The following is a 13,404-nucleotide window of genomic DNA, read 5'->3' as shown; positions in this document are numbered from 1 at the left end:
CTTGGGACAGGGTTTGCCATCCTGTCTTTTACATTGCCACCTGGTTCTCCATTCAGAAATCTATGCTTCACGATTACCTTTACCTTACATGCTTTGCAAAAGCTTTAGAAATTCCTTCACTAGGCAATGGAAAGAAATACAAACAAGATTTCTACACGTTACTAGAAACAACCTAAGCGGAATAACTTATTTTGATGAGTTCTTGCTCTTAGGCCAATTTTAGCCTCCAGGCTTTTGCTCTGGCTCAAGTCTTGGCACTTATAAGAAGAATTTTGTTATGGAACTTGTGTTTTGACAGAAGTATCACAGAGCTGAGCTGAGAAGGAAGAAACAACTGGAAGAACTCCAGTTGTTTCCAGTGGTTCTCCTATGCAGTAGTTATATAAGGACTGCAAAGAGGGTGGAGTGTAAGGAGTTCTGGAGAAGGGCTAGTACGAAGAGGTCCCAAGGGAAGAATATTGGGGAAAGACTAAAAAAAACTCAGGAGAATTTTATAGATTTTAAGTCTAGAACTGGTGGATCTGGCTCTTTGTAGTCATTTCTGCTCTAGAATATTTTGCTCTAGAAGCAAAATATTTCTTTGTGGCTTCAGTGGAGGATAAGATATGCCCCTTCACTGTGGATATCTCCAATATCCTAGGACTCTAAAATACTACTGAACTTATATTTAAGCCACCAAAGATCCTACAGAGATCGCAGAACTCATACAGAAGCAATTAGGTGTAGATATCCAAATGAAATTTGCCCTTTGACTCTTCCATTAACCTCATCTCCTCTTCCCCTTTGGCAGTACTGAGGACTTGCAGCATTTTGGTTCTCTTCAGCCCCCTGACCTCATGCCCTGCACATGGAAAGGTGAAGAGAAGCTGTGGTGCTAAGCAAAGCCTAAACGTGTATGTTATCTTATCTTTAAATAGCCCACAATATGGGGCATGCCCTTGTCACTTGATGCAGCAGGCAGGGGAGAAAGGTTATCAGGCAGCACTGGATTGTGATGACTTCTCAGCTCAGCATTACCTTTGCAGTTACAAGGCTGGATATTGTAACTCTTGAAAAAGCAGCATATATTTGTCTCAAAATGCAATTGGATAAAGCAGGGCAACAGAAGATACAACACTGAACAGCCTTATCACAGAAAAAAATCTCATATATACTTGTAACTTAATTCTACTCTGAAACAGCTATCTTTGTCTAACCCTCAAACATACTTATAGTGTTCTAATAAGTAGTAGTATATTACTAGTATTAACATGTGTGACTTTACTTTTACAGTGTTCCAAAAATTTGAAAATTTATTGAGTCTTTTTTTACAATAGATATCTTTATATGTACTTACATAGTTCATTATCTTGTTGGTGGGTGGATAGTAGGCTCCTTTTTATGTTCTCTTTGTTTAAGCCATTTTGATAAAGTTTTTTTTTATGATTTTAAAATGTCAAAGAAAAATCTAACAGACTGTAAAACAAGTAGTGCTTTTGTACATGATAAACTTCAAGACTGTTAAAATCATCAGATTCTGTCACAAATATTTTTTATATATACATTTTAATTATATTTAATTCTTTTCATGCTTTCTAGGGGTCATCACAGGCAGAATTCTCCTTGGTGTTACTTTATTTAAATCTTCTTTGTGGGTGGTGAGGCTCTGATAGCCTTCTTGGCCTCTTGCTTAGAACCTCCTATCAGACCTGTTCAGTCTTATAAACACAATKTGATCCATGGGTCTATTTTAGTATACAAAGCAGCCTAGAAACTAACTTTTAAGTTCTGTACATTCAATTCATAGACCTAAAACAGGCAGGATGGTGACCATGTTGATGTGATATGTAGATAGAATGGAAGCTTCAGGAAAGTTAAGGTGGGAACAACACAGAAAGTCAAAGAATAAAAATTAACTTTTTTTTTTATATAATTTCAAATTTCTTTACAGCAAAAGATAAGAGAAAAAAGATAAATACATTCATCTAAATGATTTACGGAAATGTGACTAATATTTTTATCTTACCCAAGTTCTATATAGAAACCTTCAGTTTCTCCTCCAACTCAGAGAATGAATGTTGATAAGAAGGGAACAGAAACCTGCTTTAAACTCAGATTTTTCACCCAGTAGTATTTGATAGAAATGTGATTTTAATGTCATCAGATTGAGCTGTAGAACTCAGCTTGCCTTCCCCGTAGCTTTGGAAGACTGTTTGTCCTTTCTCCATGACTGAAAGATATATATATATATGTATATGTATATGTATATGTATATGTATATGTATATGTATATGTATATGTATATGTATATGTATATGTATAAGTATAAGTATATGTGTGTGTATATATATATATATATATATATGTTTCACAGTATTTCTTTTCAAATGGTCTTTGTGAATGTATACTCAAATTCTTCCATAACTGATTTACCACAATCCTATATCTGGCATATCCTAGGGGCATGCTCACACAGCACAGTAAAGCCTGATCCACACGTATCTGAGATCAGCAGGCAAGATGGTATGTCCATATGAAGCATCACAGTCTGATAAGGAGAGAATATATCATTTCTGTCAACAGCAAAGTTGTGTCAGTGCCATGTCATGCTCTGTCAAATGTTTGATGTGTCTCAGAGCTGCCACAGACTCAAGTAACTCATTCATATCTGCACCGTTCTACACTATATGCACATAAATGTACCTACTCCAGGGACCTAATTCAACTTTTTCTAGCCTATCTCCAAACATCTTAACCAAAATTCACCAAAGTCAAAGAATCTCTCTGATGTCTATGAACTGCGCATCAGTCTTTTCCTCAGTCTTGATGTTGTGGTTTKATTTATTAACAACATATTCCTATCCTATTTTTCTTCTGTGTTCAATGCATTTGTTTCTTGCATTTTYTATCTGCTGCACTGCAACTGAGGTTGATTAGTATTAGGCTACCAGCTTCAAATAAACTACTGTATAAGAGCATAAGCTCTTTTGCCACCTTTTGCCACCTTTGCCTTTGCCACAGCTTTTGCCACCTTTGAATAACACTGGTAGCTTTCTAACCTTAGTCACACAGCAAGAAAGAATAGTCTCTGCTTCATCAAAACGTTGATTGTAASAAACAGCACAAGAAGAAAGCAGTCTGTGTTCCCACGCACACACTGTGTTGAGGGTTTTAAGAAGGGTGATGTATTTTGTGGGCGATGTATTCATGTTGCACTTTGGCAGTCTGAAAAGCTGAGTTGCCGTCTCGCCCTAAGTTTGAAAACCCTTGTTTTTACCAAGAGCCCTTTTCCAGTCATATATAAGATTCATAGTGTTCATATTTCACGCTGCATTTGTTAGGTACATACCATATCATCAATCACCTGGAACAGAAACAGTACCACGTGGTGAACCAAAGATCTCCAAAATGAACTGTTCACAAATGAACTACAGACCATGGCTTATTTTCTGGAAAAAAAAAAAAAAAAAAAAAAAAGCGAATATTTTTGAATTAGTGAAAGCATGACAATTTCATGATTTCTTCACTGATAAAGAGAAAGGAAAAACTATACAGAGAAACAAGAAAATTATTTGCCAGACTCAGGTTCTCAAAACTCTGAATATCTTTTAAATATTCCAAACAATAATGTAAAAAAAAAAAAAAAAAAAGATTTTGTACTCGTAAGCTTGTTCCACTCTGTTTTTGTAAGAGTTTGATCATCCATCCTGTTTACAAATAGCTGTGCTAATCACTGCAATCTGAGAATTCAGTGACACTGTAGTATAAATAGCTTACGAATGCAAGCTTTCCTTTAGAGATGATTCTTATAAACAGTTTGCCTAATTACCTTTCAAGTGTTCCTGTATCTTCTGATTAATGAAAGATCTGCCTTGTGATGTATGTGCTTATTGCTTAAAACATAATGATCAAGAAAGACTGCAAAAAGCCTGTGTATATCCCAATGTCACAGAATTTCATGTGTTCTATTCTGGAAAGCAATTAAGCATATGCTCAGTTTACAGATGTACTTACGTTACTCAATTTCAGTTACGTAAAACAGGTGTTTAAGTGAGTAGGCAAGTGTTTTCCTGAATAAGATTGTTTTTATTTTATTTTTTATTTTTTTTTATGAATCACAGTGCTGTCAGTTGATCAGACAAGAATCCTCACTGCTACATAGCAAAAATATCAAATAGTTCTATTATCGGGTCCCAGAACAAGTGGTCTAGACCCACTCCAAATAGTCATCACATAAACATTCACTGTAGCAGTGAATATCTCTTATTTTGACATTATATTTAGGTAGGAAAGAAAGTATAAGGAAAATGAAATGAACTGTTGCAGCTCTGAAGGYATAAAACACAAAGAGGAATAGAAGTATGGAACGAATAACACAAGTTATTCTTCTCAGTATGTGACACCTACCTAGAGTAGAAAGACCTTGGATTTCCAGGAGGCTCAGATATGTGAGCTGTTGTCTTTCCTTGTATTAAATCCTTGCAAATCCATAGATCTAAAGGAAAATATTCTCTTCAAGATATGAGAGAGACTTTGATTCTGTGTAATTTAGTTCTATTCTACTGGGACAGGTCCGTTACGYGAAGTGTATTTTTCTTTCTGATCTGAAATCTTCCTCATTTCAACTCAGAAGGATCTGTGTTGGCTCAAGTAAAATTGTGCCAATGTCTGTATTGCTGAATCTGATCCCATTTCAGAAGTCTACTCTACATTCTACTCTGCATGTTTGTTTTCTTCCCCACACCTTGAAGCAGCAAATAAGCAAAGATTCATGGAAAGTATCAAGCTCCTTGTTAATARCTTTATCTCTCGGGATGAAGGAAAACTTCCAGTAACTCTTTTCTTTGAGCTCAGCAGAAATATTTGTCAGTAGAGGGAACAGCCTCTGAAACATCAGAGACAATGTGGTTTCAATTAAAAATCAACCCTACACCATGGTTTCTTCTTCAGTGGTGACATTTAGTGTTGAAGTTCCTCTGCTTCAAAGTTCCTCTTCCTTAACAGCAAAAAAAAAAAAGAACATTAGTTCTAGATAGAAATTTAATACTTCACTTTATTATAAACTTACATGGTATTAGGATACTGAATGGTGTCTCCTTCCTTATAATTGAAAATCGTTTAATGTGTCCAAATCATTGAAAAGAACCCTTTCTTCACATTATTCCATTCCCCTAATATGACTCTGGATTTAGTGGGAAGTGTAAAAAAAAAAAAAAAAACAGAGAAATAAATATATCCAAAAAAAAAAAAAAGATTTAGGTGAGTGGAATATTACATCATTCTTTTCAATAGAAATTGTTTTGCTAATATAAAAACTACTGGTGTGTTTGCACATGAAAACTCAAGTTTTCATACCATTGCTCAGAATATGCCATTTGCTGTAGGACACAGAGTTCACTCTTTTTCAAATCACAGTGATTAAAATCCAAAATCTCATCCAATTCTGAAAGGGTTATTCTAGGTTTGCTTTAGCAGAACATAATTTCAAGTCAGTATTAAATAAATAGAATAAAATAAATAAAGAATTGCACTGAAATCAAATATACCTTTAAGGAATAATAGAGACAACTCAATTAACTTTATGTAATAAACAGTTGCCAGATACATGGAAAAGGAACACAGATTGCTGTCACAGCTATGAATAAGACACAAGGTAAATGAAATATGATAAAAAATGGTAGCAACATCTAGAGTTCAACAGAAATGCTTTTTGCTTACTGCACTGTTGTACGGGAAATTTGCTTATAAATCACTGTAGTATCTACTGCTGCTTTTACTCTAATCACTSTTCTAAAAAAAGCATCAGCAACTATCAAGGCCAAAGTTTTAATATAATACATTCTGCAGACTTTATTTTTCAGTTGAATAAGCAAAAAATCATTTTTTTAAAAAGTTGGATCTACAATGTTATTGAAAACATATGCAGGGAAAAAATATAGCTTAGTATGACATGGAAATGAGTTTGGTTGTGGTTGAACCATTTGGAAGAGCAAAAGTCATATCTGTTTAAGACTAGATACCACTTAGCAGGAAATATTGGAAATGGAAGTCCCATATGTGCTTAGATTAATAAAGAGTTTCCAAAGTATTTGCTTTCATGTTTGACATATTCAAGATATAATGGCAATGTACTTGCATTGTATGAGATATCCCAAGTAATGTCGTAGCATAACAAACAGAAAAAAAGGTATCAAATAATGTATTTTCCTTTTGAAGTATTGGTGACAAAATATTGTCACCTTGCCTAAGTTTATGTCAGATGTAACTGAACAGAGAAATTGCATATTGCAGATTAATCACCAGCTATGTTGGGGCCACAAATTTTATTTATTTTAGTAAAACCAATTCAGCTTTGAGTTAGAATCTATATTACATATTATTGTTAAATATGAATTGTGTGTTTCATCAATTGACTCCATTTGTTTGTATATAGTATATATGTCATTCAATAATGTTTTCTTTACATCAGATTTTTTTTTTTTTCTTTCTCTGATGGAAGATCCCATAGTAACCACAGAACTCTTAGGCACAGAAAAGCACAAACTGATAAAAGAGTTTGTGGTAGTGTGTTTCTTCTTGTTTGTCTTCAGTTATTTTAAATGTAGACAGATTTTTAGTATCAAATCAGTACTATATCTTGTGTACAAGTATTGTTGTTACCCTACTAAAAATGTGCTGCCATTTGAGGTACTGTAATATGGACTAAAAAGAAAAAGGTTGATATTCAAATTCCAGGCAAAGATTTCCATACTTGAAATATATGAATATAATTAAATACGTACACACACACACACACACACACATTTTAAATTTAAATACATGCACATATACACACAAACCATTTTAACTGGATGTGGAAGTAACAGGTAATAAATAGGGACAAGTCATGTAATTTTCATGATTTTTTTTGGTAACTATGAATCCATAATTACTCTACAGAGATAAAACATCCATTTTTCTGTGTGAATATAGCCTAGGGACTGCTGTATTTACCTTAAAGTTTCTGTGTACTTGAATACATTTGCTTGTGTRGGCAATTAGTAAGTAGCACAGAAGTCCTGGATATGGATATACCTAAATGACATATATGAATGATATAATCTTCTGCAGAATTATTTGTGTAAATAAGGTTTTGGTGAACACAAGCTAATTCCTTACTTTCTTCATCACAGCAAACATAATCTTGTATTTCAAAGAGTTTGATCAGAATTAGTTTTCTCATCCCCATGGAGCAATGTGCTTCATACGTAATATTTCAACTATCACGAACCTGTGATTTCTTGCACCTTGTCCAGTTGCTCACTGAATCAAGCAGATTTCTGTGTGAAGAAATGTTTGGAGCTAGATATACCATGAGCTGTGGCTTATATAACTGTTCATAACCCAAATCAAATAGCTACTACTTTTTGGAAGTGCTCTTCTGTGGTAACCTGAAAATCAGTTCAAGTTTGTGGCAAAACTCCCATGGACTTTTAGGTAAAAAAAAAAAAAAAAAAGATAAAATCTGATCATGTCTTTTAAATAGTGTTGCATTCTTGTAGTTAGCTCAGAATTACAAGGTGGGCTGAGGAATACCTCAAACTAAAATCTAATCCATTTGGACAGAGAGAAAAAGAAAAGAAGAAAATATTGCATAAAAGTCACCATGGAATCTCTTCTCAGCTAAAAATATGTCTGTAATCAAACCAACACTATGCTTCCCTGTTGTTGCCAATAGGGAAGATTAATATTGCTGCTTATACGTAAAGAGGAAGCTGAGTATTACAGATGAGCATCCTCCTTTCCTCCCACACCCCATCATTCACGTGTTTTCTGATCTCACAGGAAGCACCATCCTAAGAGAAAGCAGAATCAAAGATTTAACTCTAATATTGACCTTTTCTAGATTGATAAAGATAATAAAAAATATTTTCACAACTATACATATGTCYTTATTTTTTTTTCACAACGTGAAGGGGAACTCTAGTGTAGTGATCTCAATACTATAACCTTACACATAACAATGCAGGAAAAGATAAATAAATACAAAATTTAAAGTAAGATTGGATACCAATTATGACTTTGCATATCATCAGATAAGTTTAATTGAGTTTCCTATAGCCAAAGTCATTTTGCAATTACAAGGTGTGTAAGCATCATTATTTCAGCAGCATTACAGGTATAATTCTTTTACATGACAGAGATTTAGGCCTAGAGTAATAGATTGACCATGGCTTTCTTCTACTGCTCATTCAGACAGTGTAAGATGAATATGAACAAATAAACTGTGTTTTGAAAAGAGAGAATGGGGAACTACCTTCAACCATACTTGTCAGTTTTAGTCTCATATCTCTCCAGTGTGTCTCAATGTAGTTGTTGAAGTACTTGAACCTCAGATATGCCTYTTTTTTTATTTTTTAAGTTATTTCTAAATTAGAAACTTACCTAATGCAAACTTCGTACTCCCTTGACTTAATTAAATATACTAGGTATAGAGTAGATGAAGATCTATTTTTAAAAAAGAAGATTAATCTCTCATATTTTTTAAAGATATGAAGATATAAAGGAATTTCTTTATAAAGATATAAAGATGTAAAGATATAAAGATATAAAGATATAAAGATATCCTTATAAAGATATAAAGGAAATGGCCACAAACTGAGGCACCAAAAGTTCCACAGGAACTTAAGGAAACATTTCTTGACAGTGAGGGTGACARAGCMCTGGAACAGGCTGCTCGGAGAGGTTGTGGAGTCTCCTTCTTTGGAGATCTTTAAAACCCGCTTGGATGCAGCCCTGTGCCACGTGCTCTAGGTGACCCTGTGTGAGCAGGGGGGTTGGACTAGATGACCTCTGAGGTCCCTTCCAACCTTAAGCGTTCTTTGATTCTATGATAAAGATATAATTTTAAAGGTGGAAAATCTTGTAAGATGGGCTATATGTAAATGTGAAGAAAGCATTTGGAGAAAGGAAGTATCATATTTGCTTTTTGTTCTTCTCTCCTTCTTCCTTTCTCTTTAAAAAGATGATTTTTCTTCCTTCTTTGAAATGTAATAGAGAGCCAAAGTTGCAGATAATTCTTTCTTTCAAAATGCACTTTGAAATCTTATCACTTCTTAGAATTTGTGTTTCTATATTGTTGAATTTTCGTGTCCCTGTCTTTATCTTCTGTTTCCTTGTTCACAGGTCTGTAATTGTGCACATGATTACCAGTGCATGTGACAAGCATAAAAATCTGTATTAAATAGTCTGCTTATGGGTAAGGCCGGTGTAATGTTGCATGGATGGCAATACCTTGTGTCTTGTCATAAAAGTCAAAATTATAAAGTGATAAATTCCTGAATGGAAGCCAGAGGAACATGAAAAGAAAAATATGTCTGATTTCATACACAGATAAATGACTACAGAGATAATATTTTTAAGAAAGAGCTTGGCCAAAATTATATCACACAAATGCCTTTGTCTCATTATTTCCTACGCACTTTTAAAAGGGGGAAGGAGCATTTCCTTTAAATTCTTTCCTAATTTGGAAAATTAGGCCTTTTTAATATTTCAAGTGCATAGAGCAAATTTTGATATGTTTTGTACAAACGTAAAGCCCATCTGGGAGATACTTACATGAACAGAGTAACCTTTGGCTGGGCAAATTCTTGCCTGACTTCAGAGGACTGTAACAGGTCAGGCATTACAGGCTTGGAATATTAGTTTCAGGAGCCTTGTTCATCTTAATAAGGCTGCTTTAATTGAGTAAAGGTTGCAGAATCAGAGAGAACATCTTAGCACACACTTAATAACGGTTTGTACACATGTGAGTGGATCTTAAACTTCTTTTAAAACCCCAGGAGTACTCTTATTAACTTCAGAGTCTTTTTACTCTGATCTTGCTTTGATGTACCCAGAAGTTCTAGAAGCAAACATAATTTAAGTTTTGGTGACATTTTTGAAGGGGTTGTATCAAGAATCAAGCTGTGCTTTGTGAAAGTGTCCTCGCACAGTGGTTATACCACTTTTTTTGCCTTATTTTTTTGGAACTAAAATAAAAGCTGAGTGTATTGTTCCAAAATGATCACAGCAAGAAGTCCTAGCCCAGCACTCATATTTTTTTCTTTACCTTGTTGCATATCAGGCTGTTGCATATCAGATGTATTTAGCACAGAAACAATATATGGAAAACATATATATGACTWTTTCTTTTGTCTTCTTATGTCTATGAGAGATTTTCTTCTATATATGTATATATTAAATATCATTCCTGTTTGCAACAGGCCCATCTGGTTGATGGGGATGAAAGAATGAATTCCAGGATTATTTTTCCCCCTATTTGAAGGGTCTATTGCTAGGTTTTGGAACTCTTACCAGACCGCTTCTAAGAAAAGGATGAGGATTCTCTGTTCTCTTATTTTAGAGTGGACGGACAGCATATTTCATCTCACCTTTTGCTTAAACCACAGCTCAGCAAAAGACCCCTTCCAATAGCCTATGCAAAGGAAGAGTGATTTCCAAGTGACAAGCACCGTTACTAATAACTTGTCTCAGCATGTAAAAATGTGACCCTCTCAGGTGGTTCAGCCGCTCTGTTTGCAAACTGGGACAAAGTATCTGATTCCTGCCTTTTCATGAAGCCCACACAATGGACCAACCTGGAGCTGCAACTTCTCTCTTTCCTTGTGCAACCTGCAATGAATGTTTGGGGCAAGTCAAGATGAGATTATGTGACCAACTGTAATCAATACGACCTGAGCTGATCCTGCACATAAATTAAAAAAAAAAAAAAAAAAAAAAAAAAAAAAAAAAAAAAGAAGAGAAAAAGAATAAAATGACCTCTTTACCCTCTTCTATGATCCATGTATGTAGTTAGCACGGACTCCCCTGCCAGGCTTTTCATCGCTGTGCTTTTAAAACCATTAGCTTGCTTTGTAGTCTTGGCGAGACATACATTTTTTGAGCTATCATAAGTGAAATCTTAGAAGATACCTTTCAACATATGCCAGGCACAGTTAAAAAAGAAAAAGGCCATTATGGTTCTTTAAAGCAGGGAGGGGAAATTCAGAGTGAAGCAGTGCACACATTGTGTAAAATATGGAAAGTTGGAAAGAAACTAACAGAATAAAGGGGCACACAAAAACATTACCGCAGTAATACACTAGGGACACTGTGAATAGGCTGTAGTTTTTATATGATTCTTATTAATTAGACTTTGATTTTGATTTTTTTTTTTTGTTAGGTTTTAGGTCATTTAATTCCACTTTGTCTCCCTAAAACTTACATATTTCTTTCTTTAATAAAAACCATGAATGTATTACAGAAGGATTGTCTGGAATAATCCAGCTGTTATGTGCTGTCATAGGAGAAAACATATGACTGAAAAGAATGCATGTCTCAATTTATTTAGCAAAAAAAAAAAGCAAACGGGTTTATGTTTTTTTTCCAGTAAAAGTTTTACATGGCATTTGGATTGCACTGTGTGGAACACATTTGGCTATGCCTTGCATCTTCCAGATTTCCTTAATACCAGGTGAGATGTGCCAAGACTCTTACTTGAATCTGGATTCATCTCTGCATCTAAACTTACCCCAGACTTAGGGCCTTTATGCCTTACATTGGTTATGGAAAGAGTTTTTTACTGCAACTCCAGGTATGAATTGCTCTAGACATGTGTTTTGCTTGGACAAAAGCCGGTGTTGTTTGAGTTGGGTGGGTCAGAGCTCTTTCTTGATTCATGTGCCGAAAAACGGGAGTCACTGGTTTCAGTGAAAAACCAGCAGGMAGATTTTAATGCTTAAGATCTAGGACTCAGGAGTGGTAGAGATCAAGTTCATTTTGCAACAGAAGGCAACCACTTGTGGATGTCTGGGCCACGCTGAATCAGAGTGGGAAGAGCACGAACCTTGCTTTTTCTCTTTTTACAGTAAACAGCTGGGAAATGTGGAGGAGGAAAGTCCCCTCATGATACAGATGCGAATCTTGAGGCAATAAACAATAAAAATCCTGCAAGAAAGTAAGTAGCTGTTTTAGCTCAAAGAAGCAGAAGCACCGAATACAGCTGGAAGCACAAGCAAAGCCTTGAGCAGTTTCACCCTACCTTGTGGAATGGTTGTAGGAGAGAAGCCATAAAGAGTGCTTTGATTTCACTCTTCTGGTTTTATTTACCCTGTTTTTATTTGTATGATTGGTTGTTTTTTCCCTTCTCTTCTCGTCTTGTCTCTTCTCTCCTTTTTTTTTTTTTCTCCAGTCATACATATTTACTTGGAAAACACAATAAAACCAGAAGTAGTTCTTTATTTTCTGCCTGTCTTTGATAGAGAACCCCTTACACGTTTACATTCCTTACAGTATGTGATGGAATTTGGTTTACTTCTGTATATAGCTTTGACTTAAATGYTCTTCTACAAAAAGAACACTTGAGGCTTAGGAAGCTGACCCCGATCTCTTACAGATGATCCTCCCTGCAGGATGTGTTCRTGAAGGGAAGGGATTGCCAATGACAAGTGGTGACAATTTCCACCCTTCACCTATCCCAGCATGGTTCAGGGATGAGATTTTGGTCATTCTGTAATGGTCCACTTGGTCTTACAGTAAAACTGTGGTCCATCACTGTATATATGGAATCTGTTTTCCCACCTAAGTCCATCATGTGTTCCTGTGAACACATTTTCATTGACCTTCATCTGCACTTTGTAATCAGTTAGCAGTGGGTTCAGTAATGCACAGACAGTGAATATAGAGSGCATCTGTACAACTTAAACTGTTCTGTTAATCTACTATAAAAATCCCAGGGATTTTTATGATTTACATACACCTAGTATATATTCAAAAGTATTGCAAAACTTCCACAATATCCATGGTATAGTGATGTATCTTCTAATTGAGAACATATAGGCTTTTTTCYCCAAGGGAGATGGGTGAGCCTGTAGTTTTACAAAATGCATCAACAATTATCAGTGTTTCAGACCTTTGTGCACTTTGAAATTGTWGGATCTTAGGGATGAGTTTTGTTTCCTGTGACATTTTTGTAAAATACACAGCGTACAGGGTTGATGATCTTTGATTGAAAGCTGCATAGTGCAAAGTATGAAAAAGAATAATGATTTCTTTCTGGCAAAAAAAAAAAATGAAGGAATGATGATGGTGTTTTGGCAAAGAGTAAAAGAAAAAGAAAGAGGAGGAGGACACGATGAATACAATGTTAAAGGAGCAGGTCACCAAAGATCATGCACAGAGGACAGCAGAAATATTCTTCCTTATCACTTTGAAGCATGGAGTGCATTTCATTTTTGTGTGTTTCTCATTGTAGTCTTTTAAATTCTTTAAACATGGACACAAACTTTAGGTAGGTGCAAGTTCATCTAATGTTGGAGTCTAGACGTGTGAGCATCCTGGATCCTTGAAACTTAGCTATTCAACTTTAGTTCCCTCTTCATCAATTTCTCTTCCATCTTTATTTCT

The sequence above is a fragment of the Nothoprocta perdicaria genome, unplaced genomic scaffold (assembly GCF_003342845.1).
Source record: "Nothoprocta perdicaria isolate Ctin4 unplaced genomic scaffold, notPer1 scaffold_85, whole genome shotgun sequence".
NCBI classification, from domain to species: Eukaryota; Metazoa; Chordata; class Aves; order Tinamiformes; family Tinamidae; genus Nothoprocta; species Nothoprocta perdicaria.
Note: the sequence above shows the minus strand (reverse complement) of the source record.